We start from the raw sequence: 23,704 nt of genomic DNA on the forward strand, positions 1-23,704 counted from the left end.
CAGGGTGGCGATGAACTGGTGCAGGATGCCCAGATAAGCAGGGGCTGACTCATCCATGGGAGTGTTCAAAACCAGTTTGGTGGGGCTTGGAGTAGCTTGGGATAGTGGAAGGTGTCCCTGCCCAAGGTAAGAAGGTTGTAACTTCAGGCAAGGCTGAACAGGCCACAGAGACCATTCTTAAAATGTTTACATAAATTCGCCCTCACCTTTGCATGTCCTTGTTGCTGTTTTTTGCTACACATCCCAGGGTTATGAACTACTCCACAATCCCAGGAATCCCATATTGTCACCCAGTCCCAAATTCAAATTTGACTGGAAAGAAACAGTCATAAAATATGTATACCTTACAGCCTTAACATGTGGTATTTGAAATCGTTACCTTAAATTGCATTGCAATATTCCAGATCTTTTTTTTCAACATCTCAACAGCCCTTTTAAATTTTCATTTGATCACAAATAGACTCCGCAGTTATTGGCTGAGACAAGAAAGATTGAGGCAAACTAACTTTATGTGTGTTCCGCCATTTACATGGAGTTGTAAACCAGGTATGCCACACAGGGAACTTGAAATTTGAATGAGGCAGTGCTGTATGGCATTTGAAGATGTGGGGATCAGGTGCAGACTCAGGAGAAAACCCAAATGTGTGGGATGTTGTAGGACAGGCCAGGATTACAACTGTAACCTTAGAAACTGGGGAAGTAAGCCATGGACAGATGTGGTTGTTCTTTAGAGGAGACAATTACAGAGGAACAGTTGGAATGGTTGTAGTAAACCTTGCATACTTGCTTGAATAAAATAGTTAAATAGCAATAATTTACCAAATTACTTATTAATCAGGTGTGTGAAATTACTAAATGGAAGACTAAGGAAGTGCTTGGATTTCAGTTAACCACTTAGAGTGATCAAAATTTCGAGTAAGGAAATGGGCACAAGAAAGACAAGTGGTGCAAAAAATTCCTGAAAGGAACAATCAATGAACTACAAAACACAGAGCATTAAGATTTTAGTGATGGTGCTATTTTCTCCTTTTCTCTGCTAACCAGTCAGATAAAAATTTGCTTAGACAAAGGCATCCCAATTTAAGCTCAAGGGACTTCAGCATCTATTGGAATCAAGACAATCTAAAAACAGCTCTGTTCTGCTTTGAAAAGGTAAATGAACCTTCTGTGGAAAGCAGAAGTGTGAAAGGTTCAGAAGAAACCTATTACAAGCTTCAGCACACACTTGTGACAAGAATTGTGACTCTGTATTTTAGCAGAACAGAGTCTCCCCAAGGGATACCAACTAATCTGAGACATTAAAACATTGCATTCACTTCAGCTATATGACTTCTTCCCTCAGACAGTGGTCTAATCATTCCTTGTAATGCTGTTCCTAAGAGCAGAGCTCTTAAATGTTGCTGGTCAGAATTTTCTTAGTCATTCAGGTAGACAGCAGCTTCCATGGCTTTTATGAGTACTTCAGCAATATTAGGTTCCCAAGTCTTAATCTTTTTGCAGTTTTACTTTGAGACTTTTAGCTTTCTATTTTAGTGTATTTGTTCTTGAATTCTCACATAAATTTTCCTGTTTTAACACACTCTACCTCTGTTTTAACCTGTCTTATCGCTGATCACTTACTGTCTCATGTTTTCAGTCAAAATTTGTGTAAAAAAGTGAATTAACATCGCATTTGCACCTGAAGGTAGGATTGGATATCATACACCTGAGCCCTTGAGCTGAGATTCACCACATTGGTTTGTGACCTATATAGGTCTTGGTTTGTGGCTTAGATACACAGGCATTCATATACACATGAATAAGGTTTTCTGAGATTTTAAGGTATATTTTTGACACATGTATGAAAGGAAAACTGTATTTCTGTAAGTTAGTCACAACACCTGTTGCTCTGTACATGGATCAGTATGAGTCAAAAAGTGCATATGAACTCTTGTGGCATTCTGGAGGGTATTTCTTAGAAGCTTTTTTGCCAGCCACCCTTAGTATGTCACTTTTATTTCATAAGACAATTTTAGTCATTGTAGCAGGTTCAGGAATATCAAGAGGCCTTAATCAACATTCAAAATACACTTGGCTATTTAGAAAACAGTGAAAAATGGTCTCTGACAGAAAGAGAATATCATTATAGATTCTTATACTACACACAGTGGAGTCAGTGGAAAGACTGGAGCGCTTCGAGTCTGTTGGCAAAGCCAACAATAGTCCTATAAATAGGAAAGAAGGAATGATAAGAGGCATCCACAAAATTATTCTATTTAGTAGAATAAGGAATTATATGACTGCATCCTAACACAAAACCACCACAAAACAGAGTAAGACTCCTGGTCTCTCTTACAGTAGCAGTAATATTTAGAAGTACAAATGGCAGTAGAAAAAGCTTCTGTTTATTCAATGAGCTGATGAAGTCAAAAGTATCGTGTTAATACATATATTTGTTGATACATAGATTGTATTAATACATATTACTTCTGAATATAATTCTGAAAAATGTATATTTTCTCTGAATCGGAGGTGTGATTATCTACACAGTGCATTAGCAGACTTAGTAGCCAGAGAGCTAACACTGGAGTGATGTGACACTGCTAAGAAAAATCAATCTTGCTCTTCATATCCTGAAGAAATATATAGATGTAGAATTTTTTTTCTGTAATTATTGCTAAGTAAAACTTTTCTTGGAATGATTTTTTTATCAATTTCATTAGATTACGGCCACATGGTTTAGGTTGCTTAAACATTTTCAATATCTAGTATAGGAAAAGAAGATAAATAGCTCCAGATATGAAATGTAAGAAAAAGTTATTATACTACAGCCCACTTTTACTCATTAATTTACTTCAGATTCAAAGGACTAAAAATAAAAGAGAAAAAAGATAATAGAAATAGCAAATATTAATTTATGTTATAAAATGGGTATTCATATCCCAGACTTTTAATACAAAAAGCCTCAATCCCCTTATCCCTTAACTTGTTCTCACAGCATGATCCGTTACCCCTTATGGACAGTGAACTATATGTACCAGTGTATTTATTAATGTATTGTAATAGATCACCAGTCTATATTTCTTTACTGCATCCTTGGTAACATATTCAGAACATTATTTAAAGCTCATTATTCACTGAAATAACACATGCAATAGCACAAGTTGGTTAGCTGTGATATTTTATTAGAGTGAGCATTTCAGGATTTTATTCTCAGTCCCTCATCAGCATAAAACATAGTAAAGAGTTCATAAATCTAATTAAGAACATTAGAATAAGGAAAAATCACTGAATATTTAGTTAAGATATGCAAGACTCATGTACAAGCAAGCCATTAGAGGCAGTCATAAATGCCAATTGAAAAGCACTCAATAACAGCTAGTTGGTGGGAGTACAACAACACAGATGTAGATGGAATGGAAGTCTGCAAAGGTAGAAGTCTTTTGTTTATCTGGTTGTTTGTCTGGTTTTATTTTTTTTATTACTTCTCCTCCTTTCCCCTGAAGAAATTTTACTGGGAAGCTGTTCTGGATTGGGTTTTCATTCACTTAGGAAAACAATCCTGTTGTAAATGTCATAATCAGGGGAACAGTTTAATATGGGCCATCACTTGCCCTTGAAAATAGATACTAGTAGTATCTTTTTTCCCTTTTCCTTTTCCTCTTCCTCTTCCTCTTCCATTTCCTCCTTCAGAGATTTTTAAAAGGTATTCAAGTTGTAAAAGATATTTAAAAAAATAATTTAGAATATCGCTTAGAATCCTTCCAGTTTCTTCATTTCTTAGAAGCCGCTTCAACAAAAATTCAGCAATCAGTATCTTGTGTGTGTGATAAAGCCCTCAAAAATGTAAAGATTTAATCTGGGGTAGGTCTGTGGAAAGCTTTGATTAAGTGAGATGGGAAGACTGGAAAGTACAAGTTACATACCAAGCAGAGTGCTTCCCTGAAAACAAGACAAAAATAAGACCAAATCCACCCCAAATTAATTAGCAACCTATTGATTGCCTAGGGAAATTTCCTTTAGGATTATTTGGTAAAGATCTGAATCCTCAATTCTGCCTTATCTCCACTATATATTTCTCAAATCAGATTCATGCTCAAAATTTAATGGTCAAAATAAAGAGGCAAGAAGCAAAAGAGGAAGACAGATTATTTGTATGAATCAGTGGTGAGGGGAGTCAACTGGATAGTAAGATATTAGTCTGTTGTTTCAAGAATTCTTTTCAGTCTTTGTTTCCCATACAACATGTCAAAACTCTCCAATGACCTGCTCAGATGTAAAGACACAGATACAGTTCTTGCCCTACAGTTTTTCTGAACATGACCCACATCACTGGGCTCACTATTTAAGATAAATAAAGAAGTTCTTGTGTTGAGGAGCTCCCTTCATGACTAGGAAGAGAGCAGTTCGCACCTTGTTGATCAATGGAGAGCTGTGTTGTGAGGACTTTGCTCAGGACCATCAGGAGAAATCTAATTATGGGAATGCCGGTAGCTTTTGAGTCACCTGAGCAGTAATTCTGAGTATATTTGCAGCAAATAGCTGATGAGGCAAATAACAAGCTAGAAATAACAAATTATAGTTTGATTACTCCTACATATGAAGTTGTAGGACCATGTAGAATTAAATTTTTCAGTTTTACTCATTTGCTTCCTGTTCTTTGCAAGGCAATTTGAAAGGAGTGTAGTTAGGCACACTTCAGAGAAGGTTTGGACAGCAAGACAGATATGGAGTCCCTTAAACTAAGGATAAGGCTTTTCCAAACCTGAGATCTGGAACAAAATATGTTAGTAAACACATCTGATTCCAGATTACTCATTCACATTCAGAATACCTGTTATCAACCTCCTTCAACATAATACTAAATAAATGTAGTTGTAGTGCAGTCGTCCATACTTGAACTAAGATTCTTTCTTATGCAAGATCTCAGCTATCTGATTGAATGTCTATATCAAACCTGGCACCTGTGAGCTAATGAAGTGTAGAACAGGAAATCAGTATTAGGAGAGATTTGCTTTTAATCCTTTGCAACCAGTGTATGTGTGTATGTGTGGTAGTGGTTTATCTGATGTGGATTTGGAGTTTGTGGGTTTGGACATTTACTTTTGATAGCTCATTATTAATGAAAAAAACCCGAGACTGAAATATCTTCTGCAACTGACCCAATCACAGATTCAATCATTCCATTATATATATATATATACGTTTGTTTGTTTTAAATTATTACTGCGTGTTATATACCAATTAGAATGATGCCTCAAACTGCTTCAGCCAAAGTGATCTCAGGCTCCTCTGCCTTCTATACTCTTATTGAGTTGAAAAATAACAACAAATGTAAATGACATTTACATCTCGTAATTGGTGTCATTAGCGGTTCTTATTAATCAGTAGGACAAGCAGTGGCCTTTTATTAAGAAATAAGTGATGCACATCTGCTTTGAACTCATCAGACTTAAAGACATATAATAAAACAGCTGAGTGAATGACTTAGGGCCACAGACATCATTAAAGAATGCTTGCAGAAGATTTTTTTTTCTCAAAAAAAAAGACTTTTGGGACCACGATCATAGAAGGGTTAGTGCTTCTTAATTAGAAGTAGATCTTGAAATAATGTTAATATATTGAATCATTAATAATAATCTAAATTTTTACTGTTTTTTAATTGTCAGTGGTAATTGCTATAAACTAGACCCTGAGGCAAATAAAGAGGGATTAGATTTGTAACCACATGTAAGGGCTAAGTGATTGTTGATACCAGTAGCATGTAAGATTAAGGAGTTGTTTGATCCTTTGACTAAGTACTGCAGAGCATTAAAATTGATGTTTGCGATACTCCAAGCCCAAAATTTCAGTCATCAGAACACTTTATTTAGACATGCACACTGTGGTACCAAGATGTGTGTACCTAACCAAGGGTTTAGTAACTTGGTTAGCGAGTCCCATTTAGCACCAGTGGAATTCATAAACTGGGGAAAGTTCAGGGTTTTTTTGTTGTTTTTTTGGAAGCTTTCTTAGGCTATTCTAGGTAACCTGGTAGAACTACTGTGGACAGATTTAGGGAACTAGTACAGTCTTGGTCAGCTGAGGGGCTATGCATACGTCCAGATTTGTGAATTTAAAAATAGCTTAATCATCCTGTAAAGGCACTTGAGAGACTTTTTTATCTCATGCTAAGAAAAAAGACAGGTCCAATGAAATGTACTCGTGAATTGCTTTTAAGCCCAAAAGGATAGGCGTCCTTCTCGGATTTGATCATCCTTCAATGTCTATAATTAGATTTTTTTTTAACAGAAAGCTCAAGAATTAGCTGCAGTTTTAATAGAGATTTTTCTCAAACCAGATCAAAATGTCTTTCCCACAGCTCTGAAATATGTGTCTCATTTCAACTGTGCATTTCCTACTGTAGCTTCTCAGCTTTTTGCACTGTTTTCTCAGTGCCTGATTTTCCCATGCATAAGATACATTACTTAAACACCTAATTCTTCATGTTATTGAGTCACAATCTCTAAAACTTTCATGGAGCTAATCTATACCCTGGTAGTGGGGTTCAGATAAATAGGGTGTGGAGAAAAAAGTTCAAAAAGATGCTTCCTTTGAAAACAAGAGAAGTGAGTGAAATTTTGTTCAATATGCATAATACAATGTTCCAGTGTAACTATAGCCAGACATGAATTAAAATGAACTGACAAAGAGCCCCCAAAACCCCTGCCAGAAATCTTAAGAAAAGTTGTCTCATCTCTTTGGAGCTATACAATGTAGCAGATAAATTACTGCCTAATCGTTCATTACTGTGTTAACTGTCAGGGTGCTAACTATTGTTCCATATGAAAAATCCATGTTGAGAATCCAGCTCAAAAAAATCTCTGAGAGTTCTTTAATGAAAAGGAAACATTTGTTAAGCAGAAATGCTTTGTAACTCACGTATTACTTGCCAAGAAAAACTCTGCTCTGCAGCTAATTTGTAGTGATGTCAGGCTGGGATTCTCAAAGGTGCCTAAAGAAGTTGAATGACTGGCTCCTGTTGACTTTGCAGCTACAGTCCTGATCAGACCTTTTTATACTGCTTTCACTTTAATGAAGGGAAGAAGTGAAGGAAAGGTTTGGCTAATAGATGGAGTAGGAGATTTACTTTTCCTTGGAGCTCCACACAAAGATTTGGCTCAATGGATCAGCAAATATATTATCAATAGCAGTAAAAATGGTACCTACTTATTCACTATATATATACACTCAAAATATCTCACAGAAAATCACTGTTATCTTTCTTTTGTAGGTGAAAAAATGCAATCTGGGTCAACAAATCTCAGATACTGCTCTACAGTTGCCCTCCTGTGCACATACCAGCAGCACTCACAATGCAGAATTGCAGTACCAGAACTTAGCTGTAGGCAACTTCCTCAGGCATTAATGCCCTTGGTCAAGGTTACTCAAGATATATGACACATTCATAATGAAATGATGGATTTGACTGGGTCCCAAACCAGAATCCAACTAGCTTTATTCTTGAGGAGCCGGATGATAAAACAAGACCATCCTTGCACTTGGCACCAGGCTACCACATGGCTCATACTCACTTAAGCACCATATTGATCTATTTTTAACCTCATAAATAAGAGGTGTTAGAATTCAGAGTTTCTTTCTTTCTTTGAAAGATGACGAATTTATGACAAAACTATATTTAAAAATAAAAGAAAAAATGAATTTTATATTATTTCAAACTTTAACTTGATCCCATCAGAAAATAATAATAAAAAAATGTTGTTGTGATAACTTTATAAAAAAACATTCCATTTCTAAATGAGTATGATTTTTTTGAAAAAAAACAAAACAAACCAAACCAAACAAACAAACAAAAAAAACCCACAAAAAACCAAACATAAAACAAAGACACTATTTCTAAAATCGGGTCCTGTTTTGAAGTCAAAGTGTTGAGACTAACAAAACCAACATTTGTAGATATTTTTGAAACAAAAATCTTTTTCTCTGCAGTCTTGAATGAGCACAGATTTATTCTCAACTATGTGTTTTTTAACATTATGATTCCTCTATTTCTACAGATTTTACTGAAGGAATCAAGCCAAAATTTGTAAGGTTTTTGTTTTTGTTTTTTCATTTATCTTTCACTTATGTATTAGATCAGCAACAAATACAAGTTAAAAGTCTACTTGTCCTAGAGAATAATTAGTGAAGAAAACAGGTGTATCTGGAAAGGAGTTAAAATTTTATCTTGGGTACTCATCCAGCTTAGAGGATTATTTTTTCTTTCTCTGTAGTGGATAAACGAATTTAACACAATTTAATAATCTCAATAAGCTGTATATTGTTTCTGTTTCTTGTACAGAAATTATTTATTTAGCAATTTGAAAAACTAATTTGCTTAAATAACATTTTTTGTACTAAAACCTGGTATAACTCTCTTGAAAAAATGTTGACATTCAACTTCTCAAATTTGTTATTGTTGCTGTATGTACCTTAACATGTTTTCTCTTTTTTCTACTTAACTTCCTTTGTCCTTTTGAGGATGTAATTATTTTATCTCTTTAAATGCCTTAATTTTCATAAGCACACATACATAAACACTAACCTTACCTACACCAACAGTGATGTTGATACACATATTAAAGCCATTAAAAAAATCTTTTATGTTCTAGATAAGCAGTTTATTTTCTTTGTTGATTCAGGCCCAACAGTTTCCATCAAGGAATTTCATCCCCAGATTCTCCTTTCTCAACCACTGTAGAAAGAAGTACAGTTCTGCTCATAACTCCCATTTTCTGCCATCCCAAAAATGTCTAGATGAAGGAACCACAAGAAACCACGTAGAAAATCCTTGTCCTGAGACAGAATCAACAAAACATATATAACAAAACATACTATGCAAGAAAACATTATTAAGCTAAATTTCCTTCTTGGTATTAGTTTATTTCCATATGGGTTAATTGATGTGTAAATAATAACACCTGCTATCATTCTCCTCCTAGCCACCAGTAGTGTGTGACCCCTTTCTTGACCATGTTTGTTTGTCTCTCTGTTTGTTTTAACTCATGAGACTTATAAAACACAGGTATTTATGACCTGGCTAGCTCCCTGTCACCCTAAATTCAACCTTGTCAATTGGTTCGTGTGTTTCTAAAAGAACTAAAGACAGATCTTTATAGAAAAATAGATTAGCAACAATGAAAATGATGGAAGGGGAACGTTAAGAGTGTACAGCAATAGTCAAAATGTTTCTTTACTGACTTGTTACTTTAATTATTTCCTTTTTCTTTTTTTCTTCTTAGTAAATTAATTTCTCCCCCACAAAAAAAATCAGGCAAGAGTTGTATCCATTAGAAAACCACATTCATCACATTACATTTGTATATAGGGAAATTGTTGAGGGAAGCACAGTTTATGTAAAGTGAAATGCTTTATGTGATGATGTTCAAGGCAAATGAAGTTGTTGCAGAAATGAAGACTGGCAGAAAAAATAAAAGTAAAACACACAGTAGTAAATGCTGAAAGAGCTGGAATATTTTTCATTGCTTATCATTATGGTATACTGCTCTGTATTAATTGGGAAAAAATGAAGAAATTTCCTCAAAATAATCAATTCTTTGGAAATGATAGGTAAACACAGTATCAAATTTTTATTCATTCTTTTTTCAGTTCATTTTTCTTCATTCTTTTTTTAGTTCATTTTTCTGTCCTGTATTTCACATATAACTTAGTTGATTGTTTTAATTTGCATGTTTTCATATAACATCAGTCAAGAAGCACAGGACAAAATATATACAACACAAATGAGAATCTGCAATGACCAGCTTGATTTGATTACTGACTAATTACTTAGATATCAAACTTGTATACTATCTAAAATAATATTACTGTCTAAAGCTAAAGGATGTTTCTGGTTTTCAACATGTGTGCAGTCACTGGGGTACAAATAATGAATACATGCACACACATATCAGCTGCCATCTCCTCAGCCAGTTTGAGGTTTATGGTTTCAGATATTGCCTGATAGAGCCAATCTCATAAAATCAGTGAAATTAAAACACTTCTAATTTTGTTTTCCTGGGGAACATAAGAAGAAAGGAATTTATATTAGATATTCCAGAGGTATGAAGTATTGCAGACAGAGAAAGACAAAGAGATGATGACCCCGTGTAATTATGCTAATACTGTTAGCAGAGTATGGTTTCCTGCTCAGCTGATCAGGTACCTATGCTGCACATTTCCAGAGCAAAAAACCAAACCAAATAAGCAACAAATGGAAAACTTTCCTCACCCCAAACCTGTCTAATGAATTTGTGAATTAAATTGAGATCATGAATATAGAGAAATCATTATTTTCTCAATTTTATTCATAAGCATGGGTTAGTGATCAGCAAGATTGCAGAAGCAAGACCATATTGATCCCACAACCTCTGAATGGCTATCATCTGCTCTCTTCCCAAAAATAAAAGACTTCAAACTTGGAAATTGCCATCAAAAATACCATGGAATTCCAGTGAAAGACCAGAAGTTGAGGCTTATCCTTGCCCACCAAGTGTTCTAACCACTTAAGCGTCTAAATATCAGCCAGTTTCCAGATTCATGCTGATTACAGACTTATTGTTCCTTGGCTGATTAACAAAGGGTGATCTTGCAAATGGTCCCTGGCTGCTGTGCCTGGAAGTTTTGTGCATGTGTGTTTGTTCTCTGTGTCCTTAGACACCCACAAAGCAATTCTATTGCAGTGGGAACTGCAGTTCAGAAGCCATTAAGTATCAATATGAGGATCTCCTCAGATGGCTAAATTTGCTATTAACAGCACAACAGAGATTGAGGCAGCCCCAACAGTAATTCTAGATGGCAAGCAGCACCAGAGGTAGCATAACTACCACAGTTGTAAAAATGATGAGCAAGGGATGGGAATGACAGTAGGGGATATTGTTACAGTGGCTTGATCAGATGTAACCGAAGATGTAGTGACAGGATCTCATTGTTTCTATGGATGTTACAAAGACACCTCCAGACGGGTGTCTTTTCTATCCATTTTTGCCTTTCTTTTTTATTCTGCAATGTTAAAGGAAACAGCTGGTATCCCAGCACTGGAAGCCATTCAGATTCTGCTGGGACTGCCTATTGATCTGAATTTTTTGTTAATTATCAAAGATCTAGGAGCCCTTACTACATCCCTCTTCTCCAGGGAATACTGCAACTCACTAATGTAGCTCACCTGAAAAGTGAATTCTTCCAGTGAAGACACCTTGGTTTGTAACTGTTAATACAAAGTCATCTGAACAATAACTGTTACAAAGTGTATAACAATGTGTCATTCAAAATAGCATATGTTGCATGTGACAACAGGATGTGACTGGGGTGGTCATGTATGGAAACCCTAGAAATGATCAGTCAGGGGTTCTGGCCAGTGTTTGTCACATTATGATGAAATATTTCTCATTTAAATTCTACTGTGTTCATGTAAGAATCCCTTTTAAAATAATTAGGACTCAGTAATTTTATATTTAAGAATTTTAAAGAACTGTCTCAGATGCTACTCAAACCCTTAAAGTAGATTTAATCCTGTGTTCAAAACTTCAGGACATGCCTGAAGTATAATGGAAAAAATGCATGGTAACAAAGTTTTTAAAGGAAGAATAAATAGTATAATCCAAGCAATTATGAGTTTCATTTTTATTTGAAACAAAATGGTAGACCATTTGAGACAAACCTGAATTAATAATGAATTAAAGGAATTTATTAAAGGTAGTGAATTTGCACAGGTTGGAAATAAATCTTTTCAAACCAGCTCATGTCAGTGCTCTGATGAGAGGACTGATTCAATTCGATAAAGTAATACTGTAGAATAATAATGTAACTCATTCAAAGAAGCTGACTTGTATACAAGAAACTAAAAATAAAAAAATAAAAGGTCCGTTATTTTGCTAATCACATTGAATTATTAAAGAAATAGTTGATGGCTATGCCCCACAACATAACAGCAGATTGGGAATTAATACTAATAAGGTGTTTTTTGGCTGGGGTCTCCCTGGGATTGATTTTTGACTCTATGCTAGTAAACATTTTATCAACAAGGTGGAAGAAAACATAAAATCATTACCAGTAAAGCTTGGAGTTGATACAAAAGCTAAAGGAATGATAAATAATGAAGAATACATGCCAGTGGTACACAGTGCTCTCTGCCTCCAATAAACTAGGGACAAGGATACTATTAGACTCAGATATATGAACAAGTTATTCTAGCATCACACATAACAAGTCAGCTGATTCATGAGAACTATCCATGGGAGTAGTCTACCCTGCAGAAAATCAAGGCTGTTCAAATTAGTTTAGCTCCGTGAAAAGCAGGCTAAGCAAACTCAGCTTATCTTATGTTTAACCCAGATTTATTGTACACAATGGAACAGACAGTAGAGATCAGCTGACATGCCATAATAGGTTTTGTGTCTAAGCCTAGTGTGTATTTTCAGTGTGGTTAATAACAAGGAATGCATTTAGGAGCAAAGTATGTTTGTCACATTTACAAAGTGGAAAAATAACACAGTAAAAAATATAAAAATAAAGATAACATTTCAGAGCTAATCTAGTGGACAAGATAAAAAAAAAAAAAGTGAGTGTCAATTTAGCGTAGGCACATTACATTTTTATGTTGAGAGTAATTAACTGCTGGAATGACAAAATTTATATTGGATTCTCCATGGTTGGATTTTTTTAGCAAGATTGGATTTTTAAATATTATTCTCTCTAAAGCACTGGTATTGACTTTAAAGAGGAATTAAAAATCCTGCGTTCTGTTCTATGAAGAAGGCTAAACTGAACAAATGTGATGATATCTTCTCACTTAAAAATCTAAGAGTCCTATAAGGGTTCACCAGTGATTTTTCTGCCGTGAAGTAGTTGATGAAGATAGGCAGGTAATGAGAAAAGACAAGCATCTACCTTCTCTAAGAAGTCACAAACATTGTAGTGGTGTCATGGAGCAAAGCAAAGTTTTATTTACCATTGCAATTAACGGAAGCTGCAGTAAATGACAGAGAGGACAGCTTTCAAATAACTTGTGATTTGGTGTTTTGAAAAATACAGGCTTTATTCTTGGATACTTAATTTCTTATCTGACCCCATGAAAGATAAAATTTCTAGAAGTTTATTGATAAAAGGACATAGATCAGAATCCCATCTGAGAAAAAAAAAATAGAAAAAAAGTTTGTTGTTTTTCCATAGTATCAAAGGTCCAGTTTTCTAACAATAAAATATATATATAAAAGGAAAAAGAAAAGTGTATCAACATAATTGTGTAATTATTACTGGTTTTGATACATATAGTGATTTTATGTTTACACCAGCTGAAACATTTTGGTTAGACAAAATTGAAGAATTAATTGGTTTTACTTTTAGACTTTCAGAAAATTCCATTTGAACAGCAGCTCTGAAGCCATACAGATTTACAGATTGCTAAAGTGGTGAATTATTTTCATTGTGTGTTTCTATCAAATTAGGAAGTGCTTGTAGATAAAGAGATACATTCCGCATCAATTTTACTATTGAATTTTTGATGTTTTTTGTCAGTCTTGTTTCACTTCCCCCATAACTCATGGAGAAACAAGGACATATCTCATTCCTAACTTTTCACTATGAGGTGAGATAAACCACCCTTTAAATAGGATTAGCTTTGTTTCCTGAAGGGGAAATTTGCAAGATTAAGTAAAGGAAGATTCTTAGTTTAACTGTCTTGAAAAAAAAACCCACAAAACTCTTGAACCAAACCAAAAACAAACCCACTTAAAACCACTTAGCTGTCTTTGTTTTGACAGATTGTAATTATTCTGTCTCTTTAACGGTTAAGCCCATGAGATGTTTGCAAGTCATTGATGCCTCCAGGTCAATGATAGTTGTCTCAGCCAGTGTCCCTCAAGCAATTACATCTAAGGGTCTTTGTTAAAGCAGGGGCTACATAAAAATTGGATCGTTTTTATATGTGAAAGACAGATGGTGATATGAAAATAGCTTTGCAGATGGAGAGATATATGATCAGTTTGCACTTAGTGCAGCATTGAAGCAAACCAGCAGAAGAAAAATTTTGAAGGGATCTCGGAATTTCATGCCAATTTCCATAAGTTTATATTTCCAGTGGAGTTCAGTTGTGTTCCCCTGCATTCTGTAAAAAAAATATTTTTGTTGCAATACATATATTTTCTAAAATCTGTCTTAAGATTAATATTTTTGTGTTTATAAAAAGTATATTTGCACCTATTTTTTAATAAATAAGCCCCACACTTTTAAATGTTAAAGAATATTTAAAATTGTTCTTATTACTTAAATTACATTTTTTAAACAAAAATAAAATATTTCTTTGCCAACACTAACAAAATGCCTGACAGGTCTGTGGCAGCATGTCACAAATCAACTTCCACAGCTAGGAATGGACTTATGGACCTATTAAACTTACCATCTTTGGCTTTGAAGCAACAGTCATCATCATTAGTTTGTTATTATTGCACTCCTTGGCATTTTCAAGGAAAAAAAAAGGCACAAAGAATTTAGTGAGAGCCATAACTGGTCACCTTAAGACAGAAGGGCTGCTTTTTTATTTAATTAAAATGCTTCATAAAAACCAGCAGAATGTAAGACTGGAAAGTAAATCAAATGCCCATTTTCATTTCCCTATAAATCTTGGGAAATCCCTCATTTACAAAAATTCAAATATCTCTGAAGCTTTATTTTTTTTCTTTTTTTTTTTTTTTTCTCCTCTCTATTTTTACAAATAGAGCAAAGAATTAATCCCCTACTGGGACTCCTAGACTGAACCAGATAAGAAGAGTAGATTACAAAAAATTCAAAATAAAGTTTTTCCACAGTATTGAAATCTTCTTGTTTTGACTTTGAAATGTTCTTTTCCAGGTGGTTGGCATTTCCAAGATGTTTTCCCTAGGAAACTCCAAGTTTCTTACATATTATACTGGACATAAAACCCAAAGGCTGTTTTGTGTCCTTTAGCTTGTGCAATAATATTCAGAAACTGAATTTTTTCCTTTTACAATTTACCTTTAGATAATTTGATCCTAGGTAGTGTTTTCTGGAAATTATGTAATACTATCCAACAAAACTAGAAAATATGAATGAGTTTTTGGTGCAAGTTATTTTCTGCATATGTGTTGAAAAAATCATTCTTTTATATCCCCAAGTTAGTGCACAGCTAGATAATTTTTTGTGGTTGTGTCCACACATCCACACATCCATAACACAGACTCAAGCTTCTTTGGGTTTTCATGCAGGTATGTATGAAAATTTATCATTTTCAGCTAATTATAGTATCAATGGAGAGAGGAAAAAGTAGCAGAGAAAGAAAGAGACCTCAGCGACTGAATCTTATCTGTAATGTATTATTGAAGTTATTTTACGAGAATTTGTATTAAATTTCCAGTTAATCACATTCTTTAAGATCAAAGTTTATATAGTAGTTTTTATACAATTCACAAACTTATATAGAGTTTCTCAAAATAGAAAGTCTTGTTTGCTGACTTACTACTTGTTTAGTTAAAAAAAAAAATAGGGAGTAACAGGTTTATTCTTTGTTCTTATTGTCCTAATAACTCACAGACTTTTCAAGGTTTAAAACTGCTGGGTATAAACACTGAAAAAAACCCCATTTTTAAATCACTGATCTGACTTTGTTCATTGATTGATCTCCTCTTACCATAAGAGACAGAAAAGACTCATTAGACCATACAGTTTGTCTCAATATCAAGCCAAGATTGATTGATCCCTACATTGCATTGCTCAGGCATTTTTGTGATGAAGCACACCCAGTTGTGAAACTTGCCATGGCCAGCAAATCACAATCATTATGATACATTGCATATGCTCCTGCAATTGTTTATATGACTATATTTTCATACAGTAAAAGCAAAACAATCCCAGAGTGCTTCTCATCAACCTGAACTGGCTAGAAATTCCATAGCTCCCTTTCTTCTTTTTGGAAACTGAAAAGTAGGGCAAGTGGGAGCAAGGTGAAATGCTACATTCTGATGCTATCTTTCTTTGGAAAAGATGTCCTGGCATGCTCTTGGCTCTTCCATTGTAGCTAGAGTCACAATTACCTGCAATGTGCTAGAATAGTGTGTTCTCAACCTGGAAATGTACCAGTCAGGGCTTAAAATATTAAAATTAAAATTTTGAATCCAAATAAATGACAACAATACGAGTTTTGCAAGCATAATTTTGCAATCATGTTGTATAAAATATCAACTTAGAAAAGCAAAATTTATCATTGTGTCTGTGTTTGTGTTGTTTTCTATAAGCCAGTAGAAATAAAATGCTATTGTATGCTTCTTGCATTCTTCGAAGGAAGGAAAACATAATATCTCCCAATATGGAGGCACCTAAAGATTTCCCATCCCCCAATCCTGAGAAGTCAAAAGCCTGTGAAGAACTAAATGTGAATTTTTACTTCTTCTTTGTTTCTTGTATGTGTATTCACATTGTAGTAAAAACAGAAGTCTGCTCCTTGCCAGACCTCTTCAGGTCACAAAACAGAAACTTCCCTCTGTCCTTCCCAGTCTGAACATGCTTTGATTCCTTCCTATATCTGTACATGTGAATACAAAAGTGGTGAGGCACTAAGCAGGATGTCATGTGTCTGGGATAGTCTGCTGACATGACACATGAGTTTTTGTCATTGAACACACAGACCTCAGTGCACTGCATTTTGTAAGTATGGGGATTTGGTTTTTTTTTCTTTTACAGGAAGATTCCATGACAACCATACCCTAATGAAACCATTTTATTGACAGGAAAGCAATCAAGCAACAAAATTCAGACTCACATGCAATCTTGGACCCACAGTCAAATCTGCATATTTATGTTTAAGTGTAAATTTGTGTGGATGTCTGTGTCTGTAGTAAAGATTAGAGATTCAGTCTTGCACCATTCCAGTCAAAGTTTCAGTCCTGGCAAGTGCAGAAGAAGTTGTGGAAGTACTTTCATCCTCTTCCCTTAACCTGCCAGGTCTAAATTCTGTAACCAGGACATTAAATTTTGATGTCAGTAATGGAAAGCCCTATTTCCAAAGATTTCTGATGGTGCAGAACTCCTCTTTGTTTGGGGTGACAGTTTCTTAGCAACAGCTATTAGTGAGCAGCTGCAGACCCAATCAAATGGTGAACTTGGACAGTCTCTTTTGTACACATCTTGAAGAAAAATCCCTTGCTCAAGAATATAAAACATATTGACAATTATACACTAGCCCTGAATATAACTTTTCCCTGTGGTTCTACAGGCAGGTTAGCTGCACTGAGCACTCAGCCTGCACACATGGAAAAATCAATTTCATAAGAGATATATCTTCATGTGTCATGATCCAGTGTATGATGGTGGCCTTTTATGTCTATTTAGCTTACAGCAAATTTAAAGCTATCACCTACCTTGGTGATATTAGCAGTCCAATAACTCAACAATTAAACAAATTTCTCTCTCTGTCTCTCTCTCCCTTTTTCTTCGTTGACTGACTAGAATCATCTTCCAGGAATGACCTTGAGAGATTGGATATTCTTCTCGGTTTAAGTGCCATTAGCAATATTTTTTTTTTTCAGAAAGCGAGCTACTTAGGTAGTTGGCAAAAAAAGTGCCGATAAAAATCTACTCTTGGCTACTCAGTAAATTGCATTGCACTATCTGCTTGCCAGCTGAGGGTGAAGTACATTGTATATTAAAAGATATTCATTGTGTAATAATGTGAACACCAGCAGCAGTAATTATAAAATCAATAATTCGTAATAAATATGTCCTCCTTATATAATTACTAAATGATTGCAAAACCAATATTACGCACTAGTTGGAATGGAAAAGGTTGCTGCTAAAGACTTTCTATATTACACATTATTGTTCGACTCTTAAACACCCTTGGTCAAATGAAGCATAACTTCAGCCTCATCAGAATTAAGCTAAATGCTATTTCAGTTTGATCTCCTTAAAAAGTATTTAATTCATGGAAAAACTAATTACCAGATTAAAGTGCAACAAAAAGTGACTTAAATGCAAAGTCTTAAACACCATTTATCGTGAGCTGGGAAACAAAAGGAAGATAGTTTCTGTCCTGTAAGATATTTAGTGTTTAGGTATATTTTATTATTATTTATTTTCTTTCATTCTTTCTTTCTTTATGAGTGTTTTGATTCCCCAGGAACACAAATAAACATCAAGATATCATTTGTATTTGTCTTCACATTTTTCACAAGCTTTTATTTTTACTTCAAGTGGTGTGTTTCTGCAGCTGAGATAAGAAGAATCTGGGCCTTTTGTGGGTTTACCATCTTTCAGGGTACCTAAATTCAGCAAAGGGGTCAAATGCTTTATCACTTTAGTTGTATAAATTGCTTCTAGGGCTATCAGGAGAGCCTGAAAGCAACATAAGCATAAATGCAAAGGAAACAAGCACAAATGCAAAGGAAAGAAGTTCAAATGTACATTCCAAAGCACTTTTGTACGATATTGCTGCCCTACACATCACAATTCCACCCTAAAGAAATATTTTCTATGTATATGAAAGCATGAAGTTGAAAGAACAACACCTGCAATGAGAAAAATATACATGTATAAATGTATAAACAGAATCTCAGAGGATATAGGCAGGTCACTGAGTTCCAAAAACTGCCTTGCTGCAATTTTAAAAAAAAAAAAAAAAAAAACTACACCGATTATTCTCCTCTTATTTCTGCATACTGTGTTCATATTTTCTGACTCCTCAAGAAAATTTAATCTCACTAGCTATAGATCTCTGTGGTGTAAAGGTCTGTGTCTGAGCTAATCACTCCAGTTCCCATACTGTAGCAGTAATTCAGATAATTCAGAAGATGCAATAAGTGATAAAAATAGGTCCTTTTAGTGTGAAGTCTTATCCTAGATATAATATCCAGAAGAGACCAGATGAATTGAATCCTAAAATTGTTTATTTCTCTTCATAAAGGAGTTTACTGTGACTAATTCAGATGTAAATGTGTGCATTCTAAGTTAATCCCACGCCTTACATTTATTTGAAGTGTTTTATACAATACAGTCATAGCTACTTGCATAACAGAATCTATTTCATTTGTCCACTGTATCCTGGTATGGGTGAGAGTTGAATTTCCCAGTGCCTTTTTTATGAGCTGCTCCTTTCCACCTCCTCCAAATGGTATCCACCTATCTTCTGCAAAGATCTTTGCTTGCCTGTATGTTGAAATTCATGATAAAAATACCTCTTGGCAAGCAAGCTCCATCTGCAAATATAAAATGCTCACATTGTGTCTGAACGTAGAATAAACAAATATATACAATGGAGGGTATTAAAAATTAGTAAAAACAGGACAATACCCAATGATTAAATATATATATTTATTCCTACTTGAAAGCAAGCCACTAAAAAATGAGGAAGAAGTCTTCCTTTTAGAGCTCTCCTCTCCTCTCCTCTCCTCTCCTCTCCTCTCCTCTCCTCTCCTCTCCTCTCCTCTCCTCTCCTCTCCTCTCCTCTCCTCTCCTCTCCTCTCCTCTCCTCTCCTCTCCTCTCCTCTCCTCTCCTCTCCTCTCCTCTCCTCTCCTCTCCTCTCCTCTCCTCTCCTCTCCTCTCCTCTCCTCTCCTCTCCTCTCCTCTCCTCTCCTCTCCTCTCCTCTCCTCTCCTCTCCTCTCCTCTCCTCTCCTCTCCTCTCCTCTCCTCTCCTCTCCTCTCCCCCTTATTCTTCCTCTTTGTCCTTTTTCTTCCATTTTTCCTTTTTTCCATTTTTCCCTCCTCCCTGTTTGACCTCACCTCATTTCACATCCAGCTAGGCTCAAAATATCTCATAACAAGAAAATACCAGGAATTTAATGTTAAATAATCACCTGTAATCACATGTGTCAATCCAACAAGAAACTCTTTTGATGAGACTGCTTTTGCCATAGGATTCTGGTTAGCTATTTTAGAAGTTTAGAAAGTCCAAATGTTTATTGTAGTTGTCAACCACTCAGCAGGTTTAGTATATCTGGGGTTGTGCTAAGCCTGTCAGTCAGAGAAGGTGTTATCTTTCCATTTTGCATTAGGGACATGGAGATTTGAAAAGATTAGAAAATGTATTCAGACTGGCTAAATACAGATGCCTAAGTTAAGCACTCTGACTCCTCTTAAGTCCAAGTCCCAGCCATCTCTGTGACTCAAAGTGTGTATTATCTGCGTTAGGGCAGAGATTTGCTTCCTGCACTGTTGATCAAGTCAAGTAGTCAGGAAAAAGTTAGCCATCTGACTAGGCATACTAGTGCCCAGCGTACTTGCATGAGGACAATAAGGCATGTGTGGTAAATGCATCATTAAATCCAGCTCCTAGGTGCTGCCAGCTTCCATTCTCCAAGAGAATCAAGATGAAATAAGGGTTAGGATCTCTTATTGGTTAATTAATGCCTTGTGGGTTTCACATTGAAACATTAAATAATACAGAAAGCAATGTTTCTTTTAAGAATTGATTTGACATGAATCCAGCATTCCAGGGAGAAAGTAGGTGCAAGGGATTTAAAATTGAACTTCCCTGGAATCCACAGGAATTATTAATGCCTAAATCTCAATGCCATCTATAACATTTGATATAAAAATAGGTCTGTTGAGACTGTTACCTTGCTTCTCTCTCTGGTATACTTAGATGATTTCCACACTAAAGTTAGCCATGAAGATTCCTCATCAATAAAATTCAGCATTCACATATAATAACACTTTTTCTAAATAATTCACAACATGAACACATTGATGCAGTGGGCCAGAGCTGTAATTTTCTGTAGTCAGAATGGAAAATGTATATGGGCATACGTAGGTGTCTAGACGGAGAAAAAACAAGGTGGTGTAAAGGAGACAGCTTTTACTGAGACAACAGAAGGATGATCCTTGTCCTGAATCATGCATTCTTGTGGTCAGTGGTAAATTTTTTGGTAGGATTCAATATTGCTACTTCAATTCCTGAGCTGTTAAGTTACATCTGTACTCATTACTTCTGCAGACCTTTTGTCACTTAAGGGGAGTTCAACAGAACATTCATGATTTGGGTGGAAGATTTTTTCAGTCATTTTTCTGCATCTGGCGATTTGCACCAAATCTTGTGCAGAGAACATTAAGTGGAATTTGTCAAGAAAAGCAATTTTGGATCTCTCAGCCAGTCATGACAGGGGATAAAGGGCCCCAACATTTCTGTTTCAGGTTACATTGTAAAACTGCAATATGAGGGTGGAAGAGTTAGATGTGAATGAAAGTTTAGATTGACTAGGTTGGCTTAAGGGAAATTACTTCCCTACTCCATTAGCTCCACTCACTGCAGTGTAGTTAGTCAAGGATTTATGAGTATACAGAAGCCTCATTAGAAAAGACTTACGATCCCTGTGCCACATCCATGTGCCACTGAGCCAACATGTGCATGTGCAGTGTGTTTGATGTATTCAGAATGTGCCTGATTTATCATATGTTCCTTCATATTTTTCTCTAGGATTTCTCTATCATTCAGATCAAGTCTCTATTTGCCCTTACTGATATGCACTTGTGTATTTCAGAACAAGTAGAACATCAATGCCCTGAATAGCAAAGACTGGTTGAAATTCTGTTCCAGGTGTCACCCAGAAATTAAGATAACATCATCAGGGTTGTTCCTCTGGACAAAAATGATAATATTCTGTGTGGGGAAAAATATAATTTCTTCCTTTCTTTCATTTTTCTTTGTATTGATTATGGTTAAAGAGGAAAGAAATGGCATTTTAACAGCAACTACATATTGATATTTACATCAAAGAGGGTAGACACAAAGAAACCATGAAGTTCAGGCTGTAGGACTATAAAATGTGAGGCCATATAATACAGTGGAAAAATATACAGCAAATTGCATTTTATAAGCCATATCTATAGAAATATGAACACATAAAAACACATACTGTAATAATATCAATGCCAGAAAGGAAAGATGTATCAAATTTAAAATATTTCCACTCATCTTCAGTTCCCAGTGCTTAAGGCTAGAAATGCAGTTCTGTGATCCCTTCATGAAGAAGATCAGAGAGCTGTAACTTGTGCATATCACCAGGTATAGTTTTTGAGCAGTGATGTCTGTCAGCCATCACAGCAGTTAAGGTGGGTTATGCACTAGGTGTACCAGCAAAATTGGGTTGCTGTTGCCAGCAAGACCTCAGTAGCATGCAGCTGCATCTGGAAGCCAGTGGTTTACAAACCTGGGTAAAGTGGGAAATGTACTGTGTCTGAGAAAGAGGAATACAGCTTTGTAGATTCATGGATTCTTGAACTGGAGAGACATTTGAGGACCGTCCAGTCCAACCCCCCTGAAATGAGCAGGAACACCTTCAGTTAGACCAGGTTGGTCAGAGCCCAGTCCAACTTCTCCATGAAAGTTTGCAGGCATAGTGCAATCTCAGCCCTCTATTGGGCAACTGTTGTGGACAGTGGGAATCGTCAGTCAGGGGCTCCACAGACCTCTGACAAAGCAATTGAGTTGCCACTGCATGTAGGGGACAGACAGATACTAACTTCCCATTGGTTTTTAACAAGAGAAAAGCATATATGTTTGATTTGTATCTTTAGAAATTGCTTAAAGGGCCTTTTTTAAAAAAGTCTAAAATTTAGATGCTGGGATATATTAAGTTCTTGCACTACCAGAGACACCTTTCTGTGAATATTCTGAAAATAACTCTCTATACCACCTCAATCTCAGTTTAGTAGGGGTTATCACTGATAAGGATGACGATAGTTAATGATGATGATGATGAATTTAAAAGAACTGTGGCCTTCTCTAGTGGCTAATCTACAACATACCTGCACACAGTATCTAGTAAAAAGACAAAATAATGAGAGGGGAGCAAGGACATGTTTTGACAAGGAGGTTAAATGCTGCCTTAACTGATCATCTGTGTATGTGTAATTGCTATTAATGCTTTTATTTGTGTGGTTTAACTATGAAAGATACACAGGGTAGAAACAGAAGAAGCTCCTACCCGCTTTAACTTAAAAGCCGGCACAGCTTAGCAAAAGTGGAAGCTCAGGCTCTGTCCCTGTGAGATGAACATAGTTTCTCCTCAGGAGGAATGGGTAGACAGGTCAGGAGCCATATAGTGCATGACCCTTGATTCCACTTGACATAAAAGAGGAGAGTTTAACTCCCCTGCAGCTCCCTGTACCCTGTACTATATCTATTCCTTTTTTTGAATAGCAGTCCTAGAGAAATTCTAGCAGAGATGGAAAAGAATTGAGTTTTTTCTGAACTTCTGAGTACACTAAGTAGTTTAAAATCTAATTACGGATTAGACTAACCCAGAGCAATGTTTTCAGAACCATCTAGTGAGCTTAAGAGAAAAAAAAAATCTCAAATTTAAATGAAATGTAAGAATCTGGGGGCCTAAGTCCCTTAGGACTTCACTTTTAAAAAATCAAATTTATCTTAAATTTCTCTGACTCCGTGTATCTAATTTCACCTTGAAGTATTTTGTACTTCTTTTTCTCTAGTCCTTCAATATTTTGTATTTTTTAAACATTACTCTGAAGGAAGGAGGGAAGGAAGGAAGGAAGGAAGGAAGGAAGGAAGGAAGGAAGGAAGGAAGGAAGGAAGGAAGGAAGAAAGATACATTCAATTTTTGTCTAGTACATCAATGATGTTTTTTAGCTCCCCACCTATAATTGAATTTAGGTTTAAAAGTTTAAGCAATTCTTTTTTTATTTTTTTTTCCCAGTTAATGCTCATCTTGATAAACTCC

General features: G+C 35.5%; 1 long non-coding RNA gene across 2 annotated transcripts in view; it reads right to left on the minus strand.

Annotated features, from left to right (window-relative positions):
- LOC136373731 (uncharacterized) overlaps nucleotides 1-23,704 on the minus strand; it is a 149,884-nt gene that overhangs the window by 113,264 nt on the left and 12,916 nt on the right. The gene's annotated exons all lie outside the window — the stretch shown is intronic.

Source organism: Sylvia atricapilla, chromosome Z (genome assembly GCF_009819655.1).
Source record: "Sylvia atricapilla isolate bSylAtr1 chromosome Z, bSylAtr1.pri, whole genome shotgun sequence".
NCBI lineage: Eukaryota > Metazoa > Chordata > Aves > Passeriformes > Sylviidae > Sylvia > Sylvia atricapilla.